This window comes from Dromaius novaehollandiae, chromosome Z (genome assembly GCF_036370855.1).
Source record: "Dromaius novaehollandiae isolate bDroNov1 chromosome Z, bDroNov1.hap1, whole genome shotgun sequence".
NCBI lineage: Eukaryota > Metazoa > Chordata > Aves > Casuariiformes > Dromaiidae > Dromaius > Dromaius novaehollandiae.
In genome coordinates, this window is record NC_088132.1 from 62,969,809 (window position 1) to 62,991,978 (window position 22,170).

General features: G+C 36.7%; 1 protein-coding gene across 2 annotated transcripts in view; it reads left to right on the forward strand.

The window, feature by feature from the left end:
* Window positions 1–22,170, forward strand: part of LOC135325140 (3',5'-cyclic-AMP phosphodiesterase 4D) — a 604,546-nt gene that overhangs the window by 60,518 nt on the left and 521,858 nt on the right. Inside the window, exon 1 of one of the 2 annotated variants that reach the window (XM_064502790.1) lies at window positions 13,525–13,684. The exons of the other annotated variant lie outside the window; for it this stretch is intronic. The gene's annotated coding sequence lies outside the window, so the exon portion shown is untranslated. Of the gene's footprint in view, window positions 1–13,524; window positions 13,685–22,170 lie in introns of those variants that run through there. 2 annotated transcript variants of the gene reach the window in all.

A 22,170-nucleotide genomic window follows, 5' to 3' on the forward strand; every position in this document is an offset into this window, starting at 1 on the left:
TTAATTAATCGTATACATTAAAGACTAGTAACACTGCAAGTCATGTATACTTCACATCTAAATGTAGCAGTATCCAATATAGAATGAAGACCAAGTCAAGCTAAACATGATTTGTGTGCACGCTCACCTTTGAGTGTATTTAAGTTACTGATCAAGCCTACTGTTTTTTTTTAATACAAATTGCTCAATTAATTTATTTTCATAGACTTTAATGGAAATAATACAAGTGTTTTCTTTCTTGTCTTCAGGAACCCATGGCAAACCACAGTGTAAGAGCCAGGGGAATTTTATTGACCAGTTGATTTCTGATTTTGTGGGGACCTCTCTGTGATTTCCGGTAGAAATTCCAATTTATTTGCGTGATATAAGAGTCGATTTTAGCTGAGCAGGGAGTATTCTGAATATAGTTATCTGACTATTTCATTTCTTGTAAGAAAGGAAGAATAATAGGCTTTCATAAAGTTTCATAAAAATGAATCTAGCTTATATAGAGGATAGCTCAGCTATGTTAACTGGTTTTGCCATCATTCTAGGTGATATCTAAGCAATTTGGCTATGCCTGGTTGGCTGTGTACAAAGGCTTTTAGTGTTGTGCAGCAAGTAGTAATTCTACTATTTTAGGAATATTCTTACACTGGAAAATGTTACAACATTTATATAGGCCTTTATAGTGTCATTCTCTCAGGGCTAAGACTTTAAGTGGAAGGCAGAGAATGAATACCTACACAGCTATTCTTACATGTTTATTTCCAAAAATACTTTTTAAAATCTGCCATTGCCTTAAGAATTCACATTCTGTTTGAGTTCAAGCTGTTCTTTACTTGACGCTTTGTCAATACACTGATACTGTTTGGGAGTCATCTTATTTTTCCTCAGCTGAAAACTCGATTGCCTTTTAAATGATTTTATAGCAGGCATTAAATGTTCCATGAAGCACAGGAATGAAAATGAGTGCAAACATTTCATGCTTTAATGGTTAGAGCGGTAGTCCATGCAGCGGTCTGGAGCTTCAAAAATAACCTGTGACTAATCACTTTGTGACCACATCGTTGTACTGTGAGATCCCCAGTGAGACTGTTCCTGAGGTGCTCTGACATATGTCTCACTGGTTTGCAAAGTGACAATTTGCAATTTGTTTCTCTCTGCACAACTGTGTGCCTTGGTTTGCATCACTGGAGGTGGCCATAATAGTTTTAGGGAGGTCACCAGGGAGTGGTGCAATGACCCCACTGTGGGACTGCACCAAGGGGTGGGAACAGACGAGCCCAGGAAGTCCATCCCTTTCTCTTTCTCTTTTGCTAAATATAATGCATTTTTGGGGTTGAGGTGACAGGAACAGAAATCTATCAGGCTTTCAGTAATAAATATACTGTGTATCATTTAAAAAAAAGTCTGTTCGATTATTTTTTTTTAGTAAACATTTTTTAAACTGCTGTATGATTACACATAAAATCAGAGCTGTTAAGTTTCACACAGATAGAAGTAAACTTTTCTTTATTCAGCCAGCTGTTTGCTTTTTTTCCTGTGTGTTGTGACAGCATTTTAAAGAAAAATTAGAAAAAAGCAATAGAGTTCATTTAACCAGGACAGCTTCCAGAAATGATGCAGCTCTTTAACTGGGTGTTGTCCTTTAAAAGGAAGAACGATTTATGCCTGATTTAAAGGACTGCTGCTTAAAACTTTCTAGTAAATGGTACTGTTTCTTCACGCTAGCTGATGAGTCAGTCAGTTTTCATTTTTTCTTGTGAGGTCATGTTGTTGTACAATTGAGACTTTGTCAAAGCTAAATTTAATTGCAGGGTTGTTGAACTATATTTTTCACTATAATTCTCATTTAGCAAATGTGCCTTCTGCCTGCTTTGGTTAGGAGCCTGCTAATGGAAGGAGAAGCAGCACTAGCAGCAAGGAGAATGACTGCTCCCATATATGGGGTCACAGACTTTACAGTTTCATTTTGCTTTTTCTGCAATGTGGACTCCAGACCTAAAGCCCACCTTCTTTGCACTACTGACCTGAGGAAATCCATCACTTTTTTGTTTTCCTCATCTGACCCATTCTTGGAGTCTTTCTCCAACCTGTGCTGTTGTCTTCCACTTCTTGGGCTTCTGGAGACCTCCAGATGCAAGTGCAGGTGAGAGATCTCACCATCAACAACTGTCCGTCTTTCCCTGACTTTCTGTGATGTGCCTGTTTAACCTGCTGCCCAAGCAGGTTTCACCACTTATGATATCAGTCAGACAACATAAACTTGTTCTGCAGCTAGGTAACGGGGCAAAATAGGAGATTAAAAAAGAAGAGTAAGGTTTTTGTGCTTACACCAAGTCCATGATCCCCATTTCCAAACACTGTGTTCATTTTTAAGAACTTACTGAACTGTGTAGGAAATCTAATTGACCTTCAAGAAGTGCCTTAATACTAATCTTCTGCAAAGTCATAGAAGAATTCAAGGCTTTTAGTGTGTCAATGAAAATATTATTTTTAGATGTTAAAAGTGAAAAGCTCTGAGGTCTTGGTCACTTGTGATCATTCAAAATGCCACAGTAAATACTATTGAACAAAAAAAGGATATTAAATTCAGTGTCCTGACCAGTATCTGACATAATTATTTTTAACAAGTACCCCATCTTTTTTTTTTTTTTTTTGTATCTCTTGTTAAATACCTGAACGATCTTTTGCATGAAACCTTGGGACCTATGACTTAATCTTGCAGGGCTTGGTTCTCAGAAGCATTGAGACCTCAGCTCTCTAGTTAGGTGTTTAGCGTTTATCTCCACTCTCAGTATGAAAAATACTTGCCTTTCTGATGATGGCCTACTCAACTCATGGCTGTTTTGTGTAGAAGTACTTGGAGAATGTTCTAGAAACAGGAAATATTACATTCATGTACTGTGTGACTTTTTTTTGCGGAAGTCCAATATATGTTAATTCTGCCTATGAAGTCATTTCTCAGCTCCGAGACATTTTTCTATTCAAACAAGTCAAATCTGATGCTTTATTTATTTCTTTTCTCCATTTGAACTTTTGCTGTAACTCTATATTCATATGTAGCTCTGTCAATAGACCAGGATCAATTATTTAACCTTGAAGGTGATGTTTTACACTGTAATTCTGCAAAATAACCAGGAGAAAAAGCATAAGGAAATGTCAACTTTGAACTGTGCACTATGGAATAAAATTCAGATACTGTCCTATTGATTATTTGACTTCAAATGGATTTTCACAAAGGAGAGGTACAACTTTTTGTCCCATTGATTAGGCAGATGCTAATAACATAAAATTACTCCACTTATAAAACACTTGGGAGTCATGACGGGCAATCAGCTGCTGGTGAGCTGCTTTTGCCAAAACAGCCTGCAAGACTGGATGTGTAAAAAGACCAGTGTTAGAATAACCTTCCTACTCAATTTATCTTTCAATTTGCTGGTGGTGCAACTTACTGCCGTATTGTGTTGAGTTGCGGAGACTGCAGTTCAAGGATAATGGAAAAGTTCAGGCAAAATGACTTGTCATGAAAGGACTCAAGGAGCTCAATCAAACTGATTAGAGAGGACTGAAAGTATAACAGGACTAAATGGCTGAACGTTGAAACAAGACCAATTCAGACGATTGTGGAGACAGGTTTTTTTCAAATGTTGAGGGTAGTCAGTCACTGAACTACTTGTTAAGATTGCCATAGACCCTCCATCATGGAAACATTTTAATCAAGCTTGGATGTTTCAAGAATACAGCTCACTCAAACAACAATTAATTTGGGGCAATCTGTTAGTCTGGATTATGTGGACAGTCAAGTTTGCAGCAATTCCTTCCAATTTTGTAATTGATGCAAGTCATTAATTTGATGCAAGTAATTGGAAGTAGAGAAAGCGGGAATATCTCGGTGTATTGTTGGAAGATTTCACATTTATAAAATTTTTTGAGATTCTTGGATAGTTTCCGGTTAAGTTCATAGGGTTGATGATAAGACCATATTGAAATGTCTTTATGTTATATTACAGTAGATATTCCTTTTAAAAAAAATAAACACCTCAAATGTTTATAGTGTTTTCCTGCTGTGTGCAGATTATCTGCTGTTCAAAATTGTGCAATATTTTCTGGGCTTTGGAAATAAATGACTTGGCTTCAGAAGTTCTTGCTTACTTGCTGACATTTAGCAAGGCTGATAGCAGTTCATCTAAAAATACAGAGCCACATGTGTCACCAATATTAGCTGCTATCTACTGTAGAGCATCAGTGGTCATGTTGTCACGTTTTGACACCCAAATGATTGATGTAGAAAAAAAAGAAACAAAAAAACCCTTGGACCTTGGCATTTGTCCAAAGAATTTCTAATACTGTTTTATACTCAAGTTTATCAGCAAAACAAGCAGATCAGGTTGAAGATTTGAGATGGGATGTGTTGTGACAGAGAGATCAACTTGATCTTTTGTCGTTCTTCAACCACAATTTTTTTTTTTCTTCTTGAGAAGTTGAGCATATGTGACTATAGTGATTACAGCACTGTGTTACTATGCAGGTCTTCCAGGAATGCAGAGACTGGTAAGTTTTTGATGGTGTGTGTTTTCTGACATCCACCTGTTTCTACCAGCATGGTAGTTCCACTTCCACTTGATACCTTGGTCTTGTTCTCTTTTATTTGGAAATTATTTCCTGGGTTGAGTAGCCTGTTCCTAAAGCTACAAGGAAGCATTTGACAATGTCAATGTTAATTTCTGACTAAAAATAAAAATTGTTGGCTTATTTTTTGTCATAACTACTTGAAGTATACCAGCCTGAGAATGGAAAATAGTGTTTTTTCTATCTACTTTTGATTGACTTGATCAGATAAAAGCCTGTATTGGAATGTGCAAATATGTGCCTTTTTTGCTGTTCTCAAGGTGGCACATTGTAGATTTTCTCTCTTCACCTCAATCATGAGAAAAATTTTCTAAATAGAGAGGATCAAAGAAAGATAGTCTCATGGAAAGTAGTAAAACTTCTTCAAAAGCAACCATTGAATATTCAGTGCTTCCTCCTCTTCTTCGCTCATCATCAAGCAAGTAGACTTCTCTTTCCAGGTAGAGAAAGACATGATGTATTCCAAAAACCTTTCAGCAGAGCAAATTGAATGATTTGCCATTTACCAGTGTTTTCTGCATCTCTTATTATATTACTCAGATTTTGACTTACCAACAAGTTTAAGGAGAGCATTTTTACAATATAGCATCTTCAGATTTCAATAACCTATGCAATAGAGCTTAAAATTAATTTTCCCATTTGTAAGTACAGATCTTTAGAAGAGAATAGTGATTATTTGAATCTTTGGTTCCTTTAAAAAAAAAAAAAGGTAAAAAAAAAAAAAAAAAAGCTTATGCAGGATTTACTTAACCACGCTTTTTTTCCTTTTTCCAAAATATTCAGTTATTCTTTTTGTTTTATCCCATGTTAGCTCATCCATAAGGGAAAAATAAAAATAAATTACCTCAGTTCTGCTCCAAGAAATAACTTCTTTATGATGACATTAGAGTTACATGTTTATCCTCCCATTTCTTCTAGATAGTTTTTAATATGAAGGGGAAATGTACTGTAGGTTTTGCCGATATACTGATATATTAAAATAAAGCTGGGGGTCATTTTGTTTTCTTTCTTCAGCAAAGGCAAAGTCTTTCCATTTGAAACTTAGCAGTTATTTTTATAATCCATAAACTGAAATGGAATGACATTTATGTTTTATTCATCTGTGCACTGTAAAGTGATCTATATTGTAGTGAAATAAACACTTGTAACTTGGAATACAAAAAGGGACAAATTCTAGAACCTTTGCTTATTGTTTCTTTGAAGTTAAAATACATTTGCATGAGAAACATGCATCTATCTGAAAGTAGTTTCCTAGCTGATGCAGTTTATGAGGTTTCAGGTGACTTAATTTATGATAAACAAATGTTTCAAGGGCAATCGAATACAAGGACATTACTTTAGCTCACAATGTCTCTGAACTGGAAGTTGCTGGAGTCTGGGAGATTGTGTCAGAAAAATATTGTGTATTTTCTTGCTGTGTTCTTTTGCTCTTCCATAGGCATCTGGTGTTGCCACTGCAGAAGACAAAATATTGTGTTAGATGGAGCTTTAATATGACAATGTGGTGATTCTTGTGCTTTTAAATTTTGACCACAGTATCAGTTTGTTAGTATAGGCATGCTTCACCCAAAAAAAGCCTGGGTAAATAATCATCTGCAAAAGTTTTCATGCTAACCCTGTTTATAATAGACTGTGTATGATTTTGTATTTGACTAAGGAGGGACAAGATGTCGCCACCCTTTGCTGTGGTTACTGTGACATCAGCTCGGAAAAGTAGTAACGGAGTAAGAGCTCCTAAGTCCATTTTTAGGGCAAAGTAAAGCAATATAACTTGCATCACTTTCAGTAGTGACTCATGGCCATTTGTTTTACTTTATTCTGAACTAGGAGCATTTAGACAGCCTGTCTCAGATAAGGGTTTTGTGAATTCTAGCTGACTGATGCTAACTAAGAACTTGAGTCTGCAAAATAAACTGTCTCTATTCATTCTGCAAGTGCGTGTCTCCCTCTGTCAATAAATACCCTTCATAGTAGTTGGGCTTTCTCTTCTCTTTATCAGAACTTTTAACTCAATCTTGTGGGTATTGTGGAACGGTTGGTTGTGCAGCCTCATGATGGCAAGAATCAATATAATTTCTGTTTGTGCTTGTCCCCAAGAAAGTCATTGTCTGCTGGAGTTTGCTTTGGATAGATAGATTGCTAGATAAAAGCCTTGCCTACAAACAGACACGAAGTAATTAAAGCAGGTTAGACAATTTGAGCAACTTCTGTATAGGTGCTTTTATTTCCTTTGGGGTGATTCATTTTAGCTTAGCTAAACTCCATTCCTAGTTGACCTTACTCAATCTTCATTAGATTATGAATTACTATTACGTATGTGACAATAGAGAAATTACCTGAATTTTATTAAATTTGTTTAAATTCACTACTTAAACTTCTTCGACTAGTCACTGTGAGGACTAAAGCTAAACAGCTGGCTGTGGCTTAGATGTGACCTGGATTTTTCTCAGTTAGGATAAAGACACAATGGTAATGGTTAGGCTGCTCTGTAGAAGGAGTTATATATTACTCTTGGAAGATGTACATCCAGGTTTTCTTTTTTCTTTCTTTCTTTCTTTCTTTCTTTTTCTTTTTCTTTTTTTAATTTCTGTTTGTAAGCATCTATCTGTGAATAATTTCTGGTCTCCTTTTCTGAACTCTGGCCATAATCCTTTGACCGTGATGCTATTCTTGTTTCCAGATCAGCTAGTGATGCCTGAAAGATGTTTACGGTATGCAGTGAGGGAGCTAGTGTGATTAGACAAACTGTATGGAGAATAAACGTCTTGATTTCAAGCTCAAGTATCTTTTGTGATATAAAACAAAAGGAGGATAATACGGGGGAAGAAAGAGTTACACAAAGAATCTAAACAATTGCATTTGAGTTGTATTTTACTTTTAGAGGAGCAACTGCAGGGTTTTTGAGAGATTTTCGGACTCATAAATCTGGAGTGGGTTTATAATTACTCCCAAATCATATATGTTCGTGTATCTTTTTGCTTTCTGTCCAGGCATCCAACCATGCTCAGATCTGAGAAAGTTACAACAAGATTTTGAATAAAAGTGTTCTTGTCCATTATATACCTATCTTGGGTGGGGGGGGGAACCCCAAACCCTCATTCAAGCACGATCTGTGATTTTTATTATTATTATTTTTTTTTATTATTTTTTTACAAAAGATCCTTGGAAAAATGAGGGGGATGAATGGGACTTAGTCGTCTTCAGCAAGAGTTGTGTCCTGAGGAGTAACTGGTTAGTGTCCTAGCTACAGCGGCCACCTTTCCCCTCAGTGAGGGGATGGAGAACCACCTCTTTGTCCTTATAAGTGCTTATAGGGCCTATAGGTGGCGGCCACTGCCTTGCCGATCAGCCTGCATAACAGACTTAGTAAAAGATGCTTTGTGGAAGCTGAGAAATTACTTGGTGACTGATAAATAAATAAAGGAGACTGTGCTTTTGAGGAAAGGCAGGAGAAAACACCAGAGTGTGGGGCTACAAAGATATATGGTCATATCCCAAAGCAGCATTTTTAATGTGGTCCTGGAGAAAGTAGTGTGTGCTAAACATGGACCGGAAAAAGCTTTCCAGGCCCTTTTCCTAGTCAGGAGTTATATCTCTAAGGAAATGTACTGTCTTTCACTGATTCCTGATGTATTTAAAGGAGGAAATTTCTCTCTCTCCTTTTTTTTTTCTTCTCAAAAATAGTTGTGACTGCATCAGAGCAAAACTTGACGTTGTCATGAAGGTTTTTTCTTCAATGATATAACCTGAAAATTTTTCACTACCTTCTCTGTTGAAATGGAGTAATTTTAGTTTGCAAACAGAAAACTGTTTTGCAACATTTTTTCATCAAATGTGTTATCAAAGCACCTACGCTCTTTCAATTCTGACAAATGGCACTTAGGTAACTGTTTCAGTATGTATTCAAGAAGTTTTAATAGGTTTTACATATTAAAAAAGTCTTTTTTTTCACTCTTCATAAGCTATTTTTTTCTAATTTTTCAACCACCTTGTTTTCTACCTGCACTAGCATTTGCTGTACTTTGTATCTGGTCATATTTCTAACTCCTATGCTACAGAAACCCTGAAGATCCACTAAGAGAGGATGTTGTCAAAGTAGTAAGAAAATTTTTTGTTTTATTTTGTTTTCTTTGTTAATCTTGCACTGTACATAGTAGACCTACATCTCTGACTTGCTTGTATACTTTTGGCTTGTTTAGTCTCAACACAGAATTGCTATGGTTAATTGATTCCAACCTGAGGATCTAGGGTAAGATGAAAGGATATTTTCCTTATTTACTTCCAATTTCTTAATTAGAAACACAATCATTCAGCACAAATCAGTGCTGTTCTTCACATCACAGATTGCATATAAGAAAGGATAGATGTTTCCAGGGGTGTTCAGTTGTGCAGATACAGGAAAAAGCTTGATTTTGAATGACTGCTCTGTATTAAAATTTAACAGCTCTAGGAGCTTATCCTATTACGCAGTTATAAACCAGATGTGGAGGAGGATGGCTGGAGAGATTCCAGGCAGAAGTTTACTGAGGAGCAAAGGGAAACTGAACAAGTTAAGGGATAATAATGACTTTTTGAATCTATTTAAGGGAAAAATTGTGAAATCCTTACCATTAAGGCTACTATCAGCTTGTTATTTTCTTGTCTTGCTTTGCTTATTATTTTTTTCCTTCTGATCAACCGGATATCTTAGATGTCTGGATGTTAATACAGGAAGAATGAGGAACAAGCAAGAAGAGCTGAAAGTCTTAATACACAACTGGCATTACAACTTAATTGACGTAACGAAGACGTGGGATAACTTCTCTGAGTGGAATATTACTATAATAGGAAGGGCAGATAAGAGGAAGACGTGTGTTGCCCTATAAATCAAAGATGTGTGGTCTGGAACTCAGAATGCAGAAGGAATGGGATCTGCTGAAAGCCCATAGATGGTACTTAAAGGGGGAAAAAATCAGAGGCACTGTTGTGTTGATGCTGCACTTCATACCACCAAACCTGGAAGAAGAGGTTAGTGGTTTTTGTGAGCAATTACAGATTCACTCAAAGCACTGGATATTGTGATAGGCACGACTTCCCAGAAATCTTTCGAGGAAGGAATATGGCAAGATAGTTACTGTCCATCAAATTCCTGATGTTTTTGTTACAGCTTCCTGTTATAGAAAGCTAAAAATACAACTTGGAAGAATTCTGTCTAAGCAGTGGGATTTTCTTGAGAATGTGAAAATAGAGGGCAACTTGTGTGAAAATGATGAAATTGTTGTGCTCACAGTTTTTCAGGGAAAGGAGGAGAACAGCAAAACTAAAACAATGAACTTGAAATAGCCAGACTTTCAGTGCTGTTAGCCAGTCAGTAGACTGCATCTCCTGCTACGCAAGTTTAAGCAAAATAAAGTTATGGCAGTTTACCAAACAAATGAGGACAAGAGCAGAAATACAAATTAATAGTAATCACAGCAAACAGCAACATGAAAATAAATGGATCAATGTATGTTATCCCCAAAATGTCAAACACTGCATAGGGATGTCAGTAACAGTGCAACCTGATGTTGCACAGGAAAGGAAGGCACAGCATCGAGTAAAGACGGACACCTGGGATTTCTTTAAATTTGAGGAAAGTATTCCCTGTGTTTTACGTGTACTTGACTATGTTGAAGACACTTTACCATGACCTTTTCGAAGTAATTCGGCTGCTTCTGAGCCAAGATACACATATCTATATCCTTTAAATTTCAAGGTCAGGCATATTTGTAATGTTATAAGGAATGCTTTACTTAGATTTAGATATGCGTGTATTTTGAAATCTGTCTATAAATTACAGCAATTAGAGAACAGCTTCACTTTCCCCTCAGGTATAATCTCTCCTTTATGTTCTTTTAATTTTGCATATATTGTACATAATTAATAGAGTTGAATTAAACCTTACCACCTAAGTTGTTTCTTGAAATTGAGGACTTGTTAAGAAAGTGGAAAAAATATCCCAAATTTCTAACTTTATTTTAAGTTACCAGAAGGTATTAGGTTTTCATTTTCCAATAATATCTTCCTAATTTTTATTTATAATTTCTGGCTGGTGTGTGGATTTGTATGTTTTATGCATGTATGTATGTTTTAGCAATACCTGCAGCCAAGGCTTTTAAATCTAAACATGCATAATTATTCAGTCAGGAGTTCTGACCAATGTATATTCTTTTATTTATGAAAAGATTTTCTTCTGCATTATATGGTATCAGATGCTATATCATCTTCATGTGTTTTGTTGATTTTTTTTTTCTTCCAGCCTCTTTTTAAGTGCTCATGAAGTATCCGTCATAGTCACATAAATGATCTTAGTCACATCCTAATTAAATAGTGTGAGATCTATGTTTGCATTTCAGAATTCTGTCTCCCACTTATCACAAATATGTGTATAGTAAAATGTGTGTATTTGTGCACTGGCAATTGTGTGTGTGTGTATGTCTATATATGAAAACACTTAAATGTGACATCCATCACAGATCTGTTTTCAGACTAAGTTCTCAAAAAGAAAATAGTAGGATTCAAAATGAGTTAGTGGCTAAAACTGTGGATTCTACAGTAGTTACCTTGGTAATCAAATTTTCAAAGACATTCAGATCTTTCTTATACTGCCTGAGCCAACAATTTAGTACTAGACAGTAGACAAGATAGGCATGCAGATTTGGTTTTGTAAGAAATTATTTTATTCCCTAAAATGAAGATAATATGCAGAAGAGCAGAATTTTTAGTGCATTGCTTGCCTGATGGTTGCTATAACAGTGATTCCTAACACTGAGACAGAGGCTGATACTTAAGGAGATATTAAAAAAAAAAAAAAAAAAACTTATTAGCTATGGTGGAAGAACTACACATATGGTAACATTATTCCTGCCTTCAATACAAAAGGATAATCTAGAAAATAATATGAAAATCTAGACTTGTGGAATTTAAAATTCAGTTTTGTAATTGCCCCAGGCTGGTTTCATCCACTACTAGGCAGTAGAAATCTAGTGAATGATGCTAAAGATGTAGGATTACACTGCTTTACTTTCTGAAGGCCGAGTTATTGGCCTAAGTAAATGGTTTGGTTGCTATAACTGGAAAATAAATTTAATTCTGTGCCTGATATAGTTTTGCAGTCATATGTTTTATTATTTCATTATTCAGCCATCAAAAGACACGAGTTTGGAGACTTTACTGACAAACATGCTGTCTTTCTTATGTAAAAATCTTTGGTATTTCAGATTCATCATAATATTAAGGAACCTAGTAAGATAACCTCATGACATTTCCCTCAGCTGGGAAAAACACACATATCTGAAAGGTCAAGGACACACTGAGGGGCAAGCTCCAGTTTGTTTGCCAGCCTGCAGCCATGCAGCGCAGCAGGTTTAACCAGCTGGTAAAGTCCTGGCTCAGTGAATGCAGCCTGTGCACGATCATCCTGGTTACTCTTGCAGCCACAACTTGGGAACGTAGCTAGTTCAGAATTAGAAACTCACAGAAATACAAGCACCATAATATATACTACACAGCAATCACACTAAGTATGTTGCGACTCTATTCTGCTCTTTGTATTTATCTGATGTTCCCTGCTTTTTTTCATTTTTCCTAACAATTTTTTGAACTTTGCACAGAAATAATTCAGTAGTATATCTACTGCCACCTCTGAGGAAGAAGTCTAAGCTCTTACTGTGTAAATACCAAGTCCCATTTCTCTTGAAGTAGGGCTGTATCTATAAAGGGCCTGTAATGCCTAGACCTACAATGTGGATCTCAAATCTTCTGTTCCCTGCTGCTAACTATGGACATATTTAAATTAGACAGCTGTCTGTAAATGTAAAACTAGACACTGGTTGTGCATTGTACCATGGTACCATATGCAGGTACCACTGAACAGTTTGGCCATTAATGCTCTTCATGCCTAGATTTTCATGCTAAGCATTTCTCTATTATCTTTCCTGTGGGGATTAATCTAATAGTCATTCTTCAGGTATGGGCTAGTGAACAAGTTCTTGTGCAGTAAGCCAGGGCATGTACACATGCTGAATGACAGTTTCTTCCTAAAAATCACAATGCAAACTCTGTGGGAAATGTAAGCGATTTTATTTTATTTCACTGAACATTCAGCAAGGCTAGTTTACTCCAAACTAACACTGAATTTAGAGTAGATAATATCCTGCAATTTGACACATTAACTAACCACAGTTCTTTGGTGTCTCCTGATAATGTACTTACTGGATAGGATCTAATCTAAAACATAAGCAGAAAGTAATGGGAGACTTTAAGTACAGAGCACCAATTTCTGCTCCTCTAGATAGTTATTTGTAGTAAGTTGTGCAGCTGCAGAAGAGATCCACCACAGAATCCTGCATCGCACATTATATACAGCATTTGCCTGTGAACTGGAAGATCTATAATCAAGTTCCTCTTTCAGAGTGGACAGGGAGGAAGCTGAGCCCACATCTCCCGTACTTCAGGGAGCATTCAGGCTGGTTGAATAATGGTGACAACCAGAAGAGACCGTGACCTCTTTTGTTTGAGAAGCAGGATCATCATCCAGATAATCTGAAGTTCAGGAAAGGGTTTTCTGGCTGGAAGATGCATGGCCTCCCAAATTAAATCTAACTTGGCTTTTCTTCTTCAGTAATTTGGTTACTTGGCGCTGCTGTTCGCAGATCCTATTTTTAATTCTTTACTACGCGCTGTATAGTGAGTCTGGGCATGTAACTTGTAGCTAAAAAGGATTTTTCAATGCTGAAGCTATGTGCCTTGAAGTCTTCTTGCAAATTGACGCTGCATGCTTTTTCATTGTGCTCTTTCCTTTTTTGATAGCAAGTAGGTAACTTGTGGCTTGGGGGGGGGGCTTTAATTTCAGTGATGGTTTTTTATTTCTTGTGACTTCTCTGATTATTTTTGCACATTGGAATTGTTTTTCTTCCCAGAATCAAAACTCCAAAAGAAGCAGGCAGGACTTGAAACTAAGAAATACAGCAAAACTGAGTCCTCAGTCTGTTTTTCAATTGCTCTCCTTCTTCTGTCAAAAAAGAGGAGGAAAAATCCATTTCAACAAAAGGTATTTTGGCCTTTCCTAGACTTGTGAAGATAAAGCTTAAGATGCATCTTTTCTGTATCCAAAAATAGATGTCTGTGCTGGAATTTGTCGTGAATGATCTAAGGGAAATCTGATCTGCAGCAGCAAAGATTAGAAAAGTTAAGATATCGTGCAGCCTGTGCTAGCTGTATCTGTGAAAGCTGCTGTCCAGTTGGATGTAAAGAGGGAGGAAAATTCAAAATATTACTTTACACTTGGACACAACTTTGTTCTTAGATTTCTTTCTTTTTTTTTTCTTTTACCCCTTTCTTTTGCACTTTGTCACAAGATTTTTTTTTTTCTGCCCCAGGATTTTTTCCTGTAGCAAACAGAAAATTTGGGTAAGCAGAAAAATGTATTTTAGCTATATTGTGAAGATTCCTCAATTTGTTTATGTTTTAGATCATATTAATTCCTCTTATTTAAAGTGTCCTTCATTTACATAGACTGTAAATACAATTAAAAGTAAGTGAAATTCCTTGTGAAATGAAAATCTACTATTTCTAACAAAAGGTGTATTTTTTTTTTTTTTTGAAACATTGAATAGCATTTTAAGCAAACTAATTCTAGGTCCAATCTTTTTTGATTAAATTTAGCCAAAGGAAGAATGCCAAACTTGCATTCTTTAAACCTTTACAGTCTAGTCTAATGGAATAATAGCCTTTCAATTTCAGACCTTGTTTATGAAGCCTAAGAACAGTTCATTTTCAGTTACTGTAAGTAATTTCAGAGTAACATGCTTCTCATTTGTGGTATAATTTACATAAATGATGTAATATGTGCATATGTATCTTATTTTATGAAAGCCAAGATCCTTGTCAGTGTAATATTTCGGTGTTTAGAGTTTCCAAACTAAGGATTAGCAAATTGACCTTGACTGTCGTTGACATGTGACAAGAATATAAAGCAGGAGATTCCTCTGGAGCAAACACATTAAAGAATCTGTCTAGCATGCAATGCCTTCTATCTATGCATTTCATTACTAGGCAAAAAAATATTAAAATCATAATCAATGACGTTGTTTTCTCAATTCACTTGCTAGCTTTGATTTTATTCTGTGCTATGACAAAAATATATCCAAATATGACATTAAAAAATTATCATACTTACATGTTTTATTTCTAACTTTTTACCAATCTTTTCATCTGTTCTCAGCTCTCCCCTCTATGAAGAATTCATACTCACAAACATCCTCCTTAAATGGTACAATCATTAGCCTTGCATAGCAAGTTTCAAGGCTTTGTAGTTCACGCAGCTCTCTAAGCAGTCATTTATATACAGTGTGTTATATGTTTTGACACTGAACCAAATTCTGAGCTTAGCTGCCTCACTGTCAGTTCAGTCTGGACCTGTTCCTCTGGAAATGCCCTGATATGACAAAAGTATAAATTTTGGAGTAGCTTGGGGTTCAGTGGACTAATTTTAATGAACTATGAAAAATAAGAAAGGTATCTAGTATTAAATGTGAACAGAAGAGGGGAAATTATGATGGTTTAAAAAAAAGCATAGTATATTTAGAAATGGTAGCACTGTGAGGCACCGGTGAATGTACTAAGTGCTGCCTGTAAAAGAAAGCAAAAATAACATATTGAAGGGGACAGTGAGTTGCTCTATTATGCTATAATAGGAAAGCATGGTATAGGTACAAGATTGAATGCAAACAATTACTGACACTTAATAGCAGTTAAATAATTTTTAAAGGGAATAGTATATGACAACTTTTAGATAAGATGCTATTTTTAAATGGAAATATCAAATAAGAATTTTGCATACAATAATTGCATCAACAAACTCCAACAGATATGATTTTAATGGAAAGAAAGGAAAAGGTGTCCATGTTATTCTGAAATGACTTGTTATTGCTATCCCTTCTTGATTGTATGATGAAATGGGGAGAACATAAACACTTTCTGAAAAAAGAGATTTCAGAAGTTGTAAAAGTAATACTTCACCTCTCCTGTAGTATTCTCTGAAGTGGTTCTACACTGCATGCAGAACACAAGCAGAAGCAGAGGGGGAAAGTTGCAGCATGTGGATGTGAAAATAGCGCAAGAAAGAGGCATCTGTGTTTCCGGAATAGAAGAATTCTGTTTGGAAGGGATGGACTTTATTTGAACCTCAAAGGAAGCAGATGTCATGTAAAATCAAGATGTTGTACTAAGGTTTTAAACTTTAATATAACTCAACCTCAGTGAGTTTTTAAACTCGGGAAGAGTGAAGGCAGACAGCTGTGAAATAGCACATGGTTCATAATGATGCATTCTCCTAAGGAATTTTGTGTCTTTATAGAAAAGTTGAGGTAGAAAATGGTGATTATCAAATAGGAAATCTGGAAGGACAGAACCAAGGGTGCCATTATTACAGGATGCAGAAAAGAAGAAAAGGGACATGTTTCTATTAAAAAAAAAAAAGGGGGGGGGGGTTGTACAACTAGTAGAAGCCTAAGAAATGTGGTTGGGAGAATATGAATATACAGTTTCTAATTCTGAGAAAAAGAGACAGGAAGCTGATGTGGTGAAGCAAGAGGATAAAGACAGCTCTTGAAAAGAAAAGGCACCCTTCAAAAAGTTGAAGTTGTATCCAAATGAGAAAAATAGAAAGAACTATAAAATCTGAAGCTGCATGTAAAAATGCCATGAGAAAGACCAAAAAGGCAATAGGAGTGAAGGTATGAAAGTATAAAATCTGCTAATAAATCTCTTCAGAATCATGAAGACAGCTAGAGAGAGTGGAGATAGATAATGCGTATAAAAGGAGCATTTGGCAAAGGCTTAGTGTGGGACATTTTAGGAAGGCTCTTATGATAGAATTTTTCTTGTAGGAGACATGAAAGGGTCTGTCTCAAATTTAAGTAGTAATAGTAGATGTTATGAAATAAATAGGTAAAATGGAGAAGGACAATGGACAGAAGAGTTCTAAAGGAGCTCAGGGATTAAACAGATGAATTACTAACTCTGAAATGTGGAACTGGGCATGGAGCAGAGCTTTGTGCTGTTCAACAGAATAAAATGATTCAGAAAAGGAAGTGAAAAATACGCTGACAGTGTGCTGGTGATACCAAGTTGTTCCTGGTGTTGACAACTATCAAAAATTGCAAAATCATTGAATGTGATTAAAATAGCAGATGAAATCTAAAATTAAATGTGAAGTGATACACATTGGGTGGGGGGGAACAAGCTTAAAGTTCCACTATGGGCTCTCACTGAATATTCGTGTGTAGAAATGAGATCTTTGGAACAAAAGTGTAGACAGCAGTATGAATAAGTTAGCTCGATGCTCAGAGGCCAAGGAGGAAGCTGGAAGGCTGGGAAGTGTGCAGAAAGCAGCAGAGAAGGAAGCAGGCAATGTCGTTATGTGCCGGTGTGTACGTGCCAAGACCACCTGTGTATTGGGCAGTGTGTGAGGTTCAGGTCAGACATCTCAAGTGTACCTGTTTTTACTAAGTAAATGTAGTATCCATTCAAAGCTGGGTAGGTATGCATGTGTTTGAGGATTTGCAGTGTGTCGCAGATATTTTAAGTCAGTTGGATGTTTAAAGGAAAGCATCCTTAGAGTCATTGTTAGCCAATGGGCAGATAACTGAGGTTAGCAGTAGTTGACCTTGCTCTTCCCACAGTGTTGCACATAGCAGCAGCACATGTACAGCATTCTCTTGCAGGTGTGACAATAAATGCAGCAAGGAAGCCTCTCCAAGAAGAGTGGAAAGAAGCAGGTTCAGAAAAGAGTGACAATAAAGATCATTGTGGAACAGGTTCAATATGAGAAATAGTTAAGCTGACAAGGACGGTTGAGGCTATAGAAGAGATGGCTGAGGGAGAGTAACAGCCGTCCCCTCAGGGGTGCCCCGCTCTGGGGTGGGGTGGCCACTGTCCCCTCGAGGGTGTCCTTGCTCTGGCATGCGGTGGCTGCGGTCCTCTCAGGGGTGCCCCGCTCCGGGGTGGGGTGGCCTCAGAAGGGCTCCCCTCTGGGGACCAGTGCCCCCTTCCCTCAGCGCCTCTGTGCCTGCACCTGCCCCTATGCGGTGCCTGGCCTCCTCTGATTGGCTGGAGCTCTGGCACCCACAGGGCCGTTACCAAACAGGCTGGAACTGGCCCTGACCGGTATTGGGTAGCTCATGTCCTCCTCCCACCAAGGGCACCCCTGCGGCTCCGGCTTCTTGAGCTCTGCAGCCTATGCCCGGTACACTGTGTTATCAAACCAAGCAGCGATAGGGAAGCACAACTGTACCTATTGTTCTACCAGCAGAGTAGTTGAGTAGTTCCTGGCCTGTTTTGGGCCCTGGCCCGCTGGTGCGCTCCCTGGGACTTGGTACAGTTGGGAGTCAGAGATGGGCATGGGCTGTTCCCAGTGTGCTGCCCAGGTGCTGCTGCACAGTTGTTGAGGCTAACAAAATTTAATGTCTTGGATGCAGGCTGGCAGGATCAATGCTAGCCAGTGCTCCCAGGTATGTCTATTTTATCAGGAGATACATAGACTCATGTGACTCAATGTCAAACGTGTATTTCATTTCAGTGTGAAAAGGAGTGTCCTAACTGTGGAATATGGTGTTCTTTTAGTTAAACTCTATTTAGATACCAACAAACACTCATAGTATAATGCTAACGCTGCTCTTGTTTCTTCTGTGCCAGAAATGAATTTGTTTTATTGCAAGACTAGTAAAGAACATGCTTTGGTTACTCTCTCTCCACTATTTTCTGTCTTCCTTTGATATGTTTTTTAGCATGAGAAAGATTGAAGAGAAAAAAAAGTTTTGACTACATTTAAAAAAAAAGGGGGGGGGAAATATTACTCCATTATAACATAGATTATTCCCACTGTGTTAAAGGTGAGCACGTGCTACTTTCCTTGTGGTCACACTTGGTAGTTAGCCTTGTACATGAAGTAGGACTGCACATACTTTGATAAAGAACTATCTTGTTTTGTTCAGTCTTTTATATAACCCCTACCACTGACGCAGCCCTAGTGCCTGGCTGTGAGTACGTAGTGCTAACACCCAGAAGTCACTAGTAAAATACTAATAATTGGTTCGTATGTCTATAAATGCACCTATCAAATACATAGTCTTAAGGAAAACATAGTTAGTAGAAATATTTTTACTGAAAATATCTTAATACTTTTAAAGTATATGATACAGAAATCTTTTCTAATCCCAGTTTGATTAAATTATATAGGCATGTAGTGAAAATGGTTATCAGATTCCCAATCTTTTTCTTGGCTGTCTCCCCCCAGCCTCAACACCTGACTCAGTTCCCCAGCTTTCGTATATCTGTCCTTCTGTTCTAAGACTTTTTTTCCAGATAAGAAAGTACCAGGCACTTAACTCTGCATGGATGGAAGTTATATTAAAAAAAAAAACCCAAAGTGGACTTTAGTGTTCTCCTAGAGGTCATGTTGTATTCTGCTGTATTAAAAAGCCAGCATTCTGCCAGATAATCCTCATTATGCACCATACATAGCTATGATTAATAACATTTATGATTGCATCCTCCCAAAACTGCATAGCATCAATACTTTTATTGTATCAATACAGTAATATAACTGCTTAAGGAACTTTTAAAAGTAGAAGTCTTCTCCTTCTTGTAGCAGCTGCAAAAGTTTCCAGAAAAGTTGTTCTCATAGCTTTGGCTTCTTGTGTTTTAATTGTTGGAGAAAGTATGTAGGAAAGTAATCCTCTGGTATTGCCTGATCGTGTTCCATAGCATCTTAGGGATTTGCATTTCCAGAAAAATGGGGTAGAGTACTCAACAATCAAGAACTGACAGTTAAACTGTTTGCTAGCTGATGGCTAGATTTGTGATTAATACTTGTAGAGGCATTATTGTTAAAGGTAATAATGGTAAGTATTATTTCCCTTTGAAAATTAAAGAAAATGACTGAAAATAAAGTTTTCTGTGAGTGTGATGAGTTCATGTATGTTCTACTGAAATGATATTTTGATATCATCTAGATCAATAGCAAAATTACCATTTTCTCCAGTGAACAGATGATTTCATTTACATATCTCTCATGCTAACAGAAGAGGTTATTGCAGTAACAGGAAATTCCAAGAAAACACTAAAATAACAACAACTGTGAAATAATTGGGTCTATTTGCCATCTTTAAATGCTATTTTTGTGAAGTCTTCAGATATGTTAATATTGTATGCAATACGTTTCTTCAGAGAACTCCCTAAGAGTTCTGAAACATTGTCTTTTATGGTAATGTTTTGGTACTTTGGAGGATGTAAGGGAAGAAGAAATAAGCTTTTCTTCACCTTTATAATACAGGTAAGTTTCATGACTGTTTGATGTAACATTGAATCTTTTTAACCATTTGATACAATATTTATGTTGTTGTTTGCGCTGCCTTTTGTCAAATGCAAAGAGCATGGAATGCTCACACTGTTTGTTTTTTACAGCACATAAGCATGTAAATAAAGATATTATGTACATTCTATTTGATATTACTTCACTTTGTAAAAGTTTCACTTTTCTAAAATAATTAACATACCTGAGGTTTTGGTTAGGTCATTCAGTTGTCAACATCAGTTTATAGATATTCATTTTCTTTAGAACAATGGAATTTGTTTTAGACTTTAACTTACACTTTCCTTATTTAGGTTGGTGTATATCCTTACTGAAGAAATGCATGATTATGAAAAATACCTACAGTGTGAATCAGACTACAGAAAATGTGTGATATTCAAAGAAGGGAGGCAAAAAGCTAGTCTAGCTAGGCAAGTTTGACAGATTTCTGGGTCAGACTGTACCTTACAATAAAAGAAATAAATGGCCAGTAGAGTGATAATAGGAGCACATTTGGTCTTGAATATTGAAGTATATATTTGCGTGATTCTCTCTTACATGTAGATTTCTCAAGTCTTGGTCACAATTTTCCATATGTCCTGATTTCTTTTCTTCTCAGTCATAATAACTAGAAAAAACTATGTATGTAGAAATACATTCTCATGCTAAGCTTAGAAAGGATGAATAAAAAATTAACATGTGGCCTGAAGAAGGTGGACTTAAATGCATTCATATTTTGGGACCTCTGTCCTCCACATGTTCCTGGGTTTCTTTTGCAAGTCTGTACTAGTTGTCTAGATCATTTACAGTCTGTTGCTCTTGAAAATGTTATCCATGTGGCTTAATAGATTCATTGGAGTGCCTTTGCTCTTTTGATTCAGCTTTTTTCTTTTGTATGCTCTTGCTGTGCTGGAAAAGAGCAATGTCCCTAAACAGCATCTCCAACTGAAATTAAACAAACCAACATTAAAGTGTTCCAGAATCAGTCTTGGTCACTGAATGAGTCATATGCACTGCAGAGAGCAGCTCAGGCCTATTGGTTTCTTATCCTCAGTTATTGCAGAGGGACTGTGCTTTGCTTGTCTTTGAGATTAAAATCTGTAAACAACAAACTTATTCAGAGCAATGGCAGGTCTCTTATGGCAGATGAGAGAGACAGGTAGATAATTCAATAGATCTTTAATCCCCTGTGATGATGTGTTTGTTTTTCCGTCTTTTTAACTGAAGGAATTTTGGCTGCCTTATCAGCCCAGAACTGCTCAGAAATAGAGACTTGTCAGAGATGAACTGTATTAGTTCTCCACCTCACTCATGAGTACAGATGTTGGGTGGCAACGGTGAGTAAGACAAATCTAAAGTCCTTGTTACACCTTTCACAGAAAGATTTTAGGCAGTGATTGGCAACTAAAATCACTATTTAGAGTCTTTCTAAATGATGAGTGTTTCCAAATGATAAACTGTAACTTTTGTGTTTGTAGTCAGGAGAAAAAATTTAAGTCTAGAGGTCTGATAACTGCTCTGATACAGATACAGTTGCCTCTGGAATTGGGTTTGGTAAAATAGTGATTTAAAAAGTACCATAATCTTGCTAGCTGCTTGTAGTCTACTCACCAAAATCACTTTAGAAGGGCAGTCTGACTCTGTGTACTGAAATCCCTCTGCTCAAGTTTTAGATGAGTACCTAAGGTGAAGGAACTTAAATAACGTAAGAATTGGCAAGCATGGCATGTGTGCATGTGGATCACTGACTCCTCCCAGAAGAGAGCATCTTGCACTTAATTACTGTTTGTTCAATGTCTAGTATGTGGTAGATAGGCAGTAATTATGCACAAACAGTAAATGCTTGAGGTTTTTCATGGTTAAGTCATAAATATTGAAAAAAGTAAGAGATTCCTGGCCAGTTCAATGTATGCCAGTACAACTTTTTGTGAAAGTTTTTGAATAATAAATAGCATGAAGGGAATCTAAGGCTACCTGGCAAACAAAAAGAGTGCGAGTTCATCAAACTGTGCTCCAGGAATTATTCTGCAGTGCTTTTTTTTTTTTTTTTTTTTTTTTTAAAGAAAACATATTCCTACTATGAAAACATGTACATACAGATATCTTCACCCTGGAATCTGCTCAAGCAATCCAGCTAAATTTCTGGTTGTTTTTCATTTTTCCTCTTTGAATACTTCTCTTCC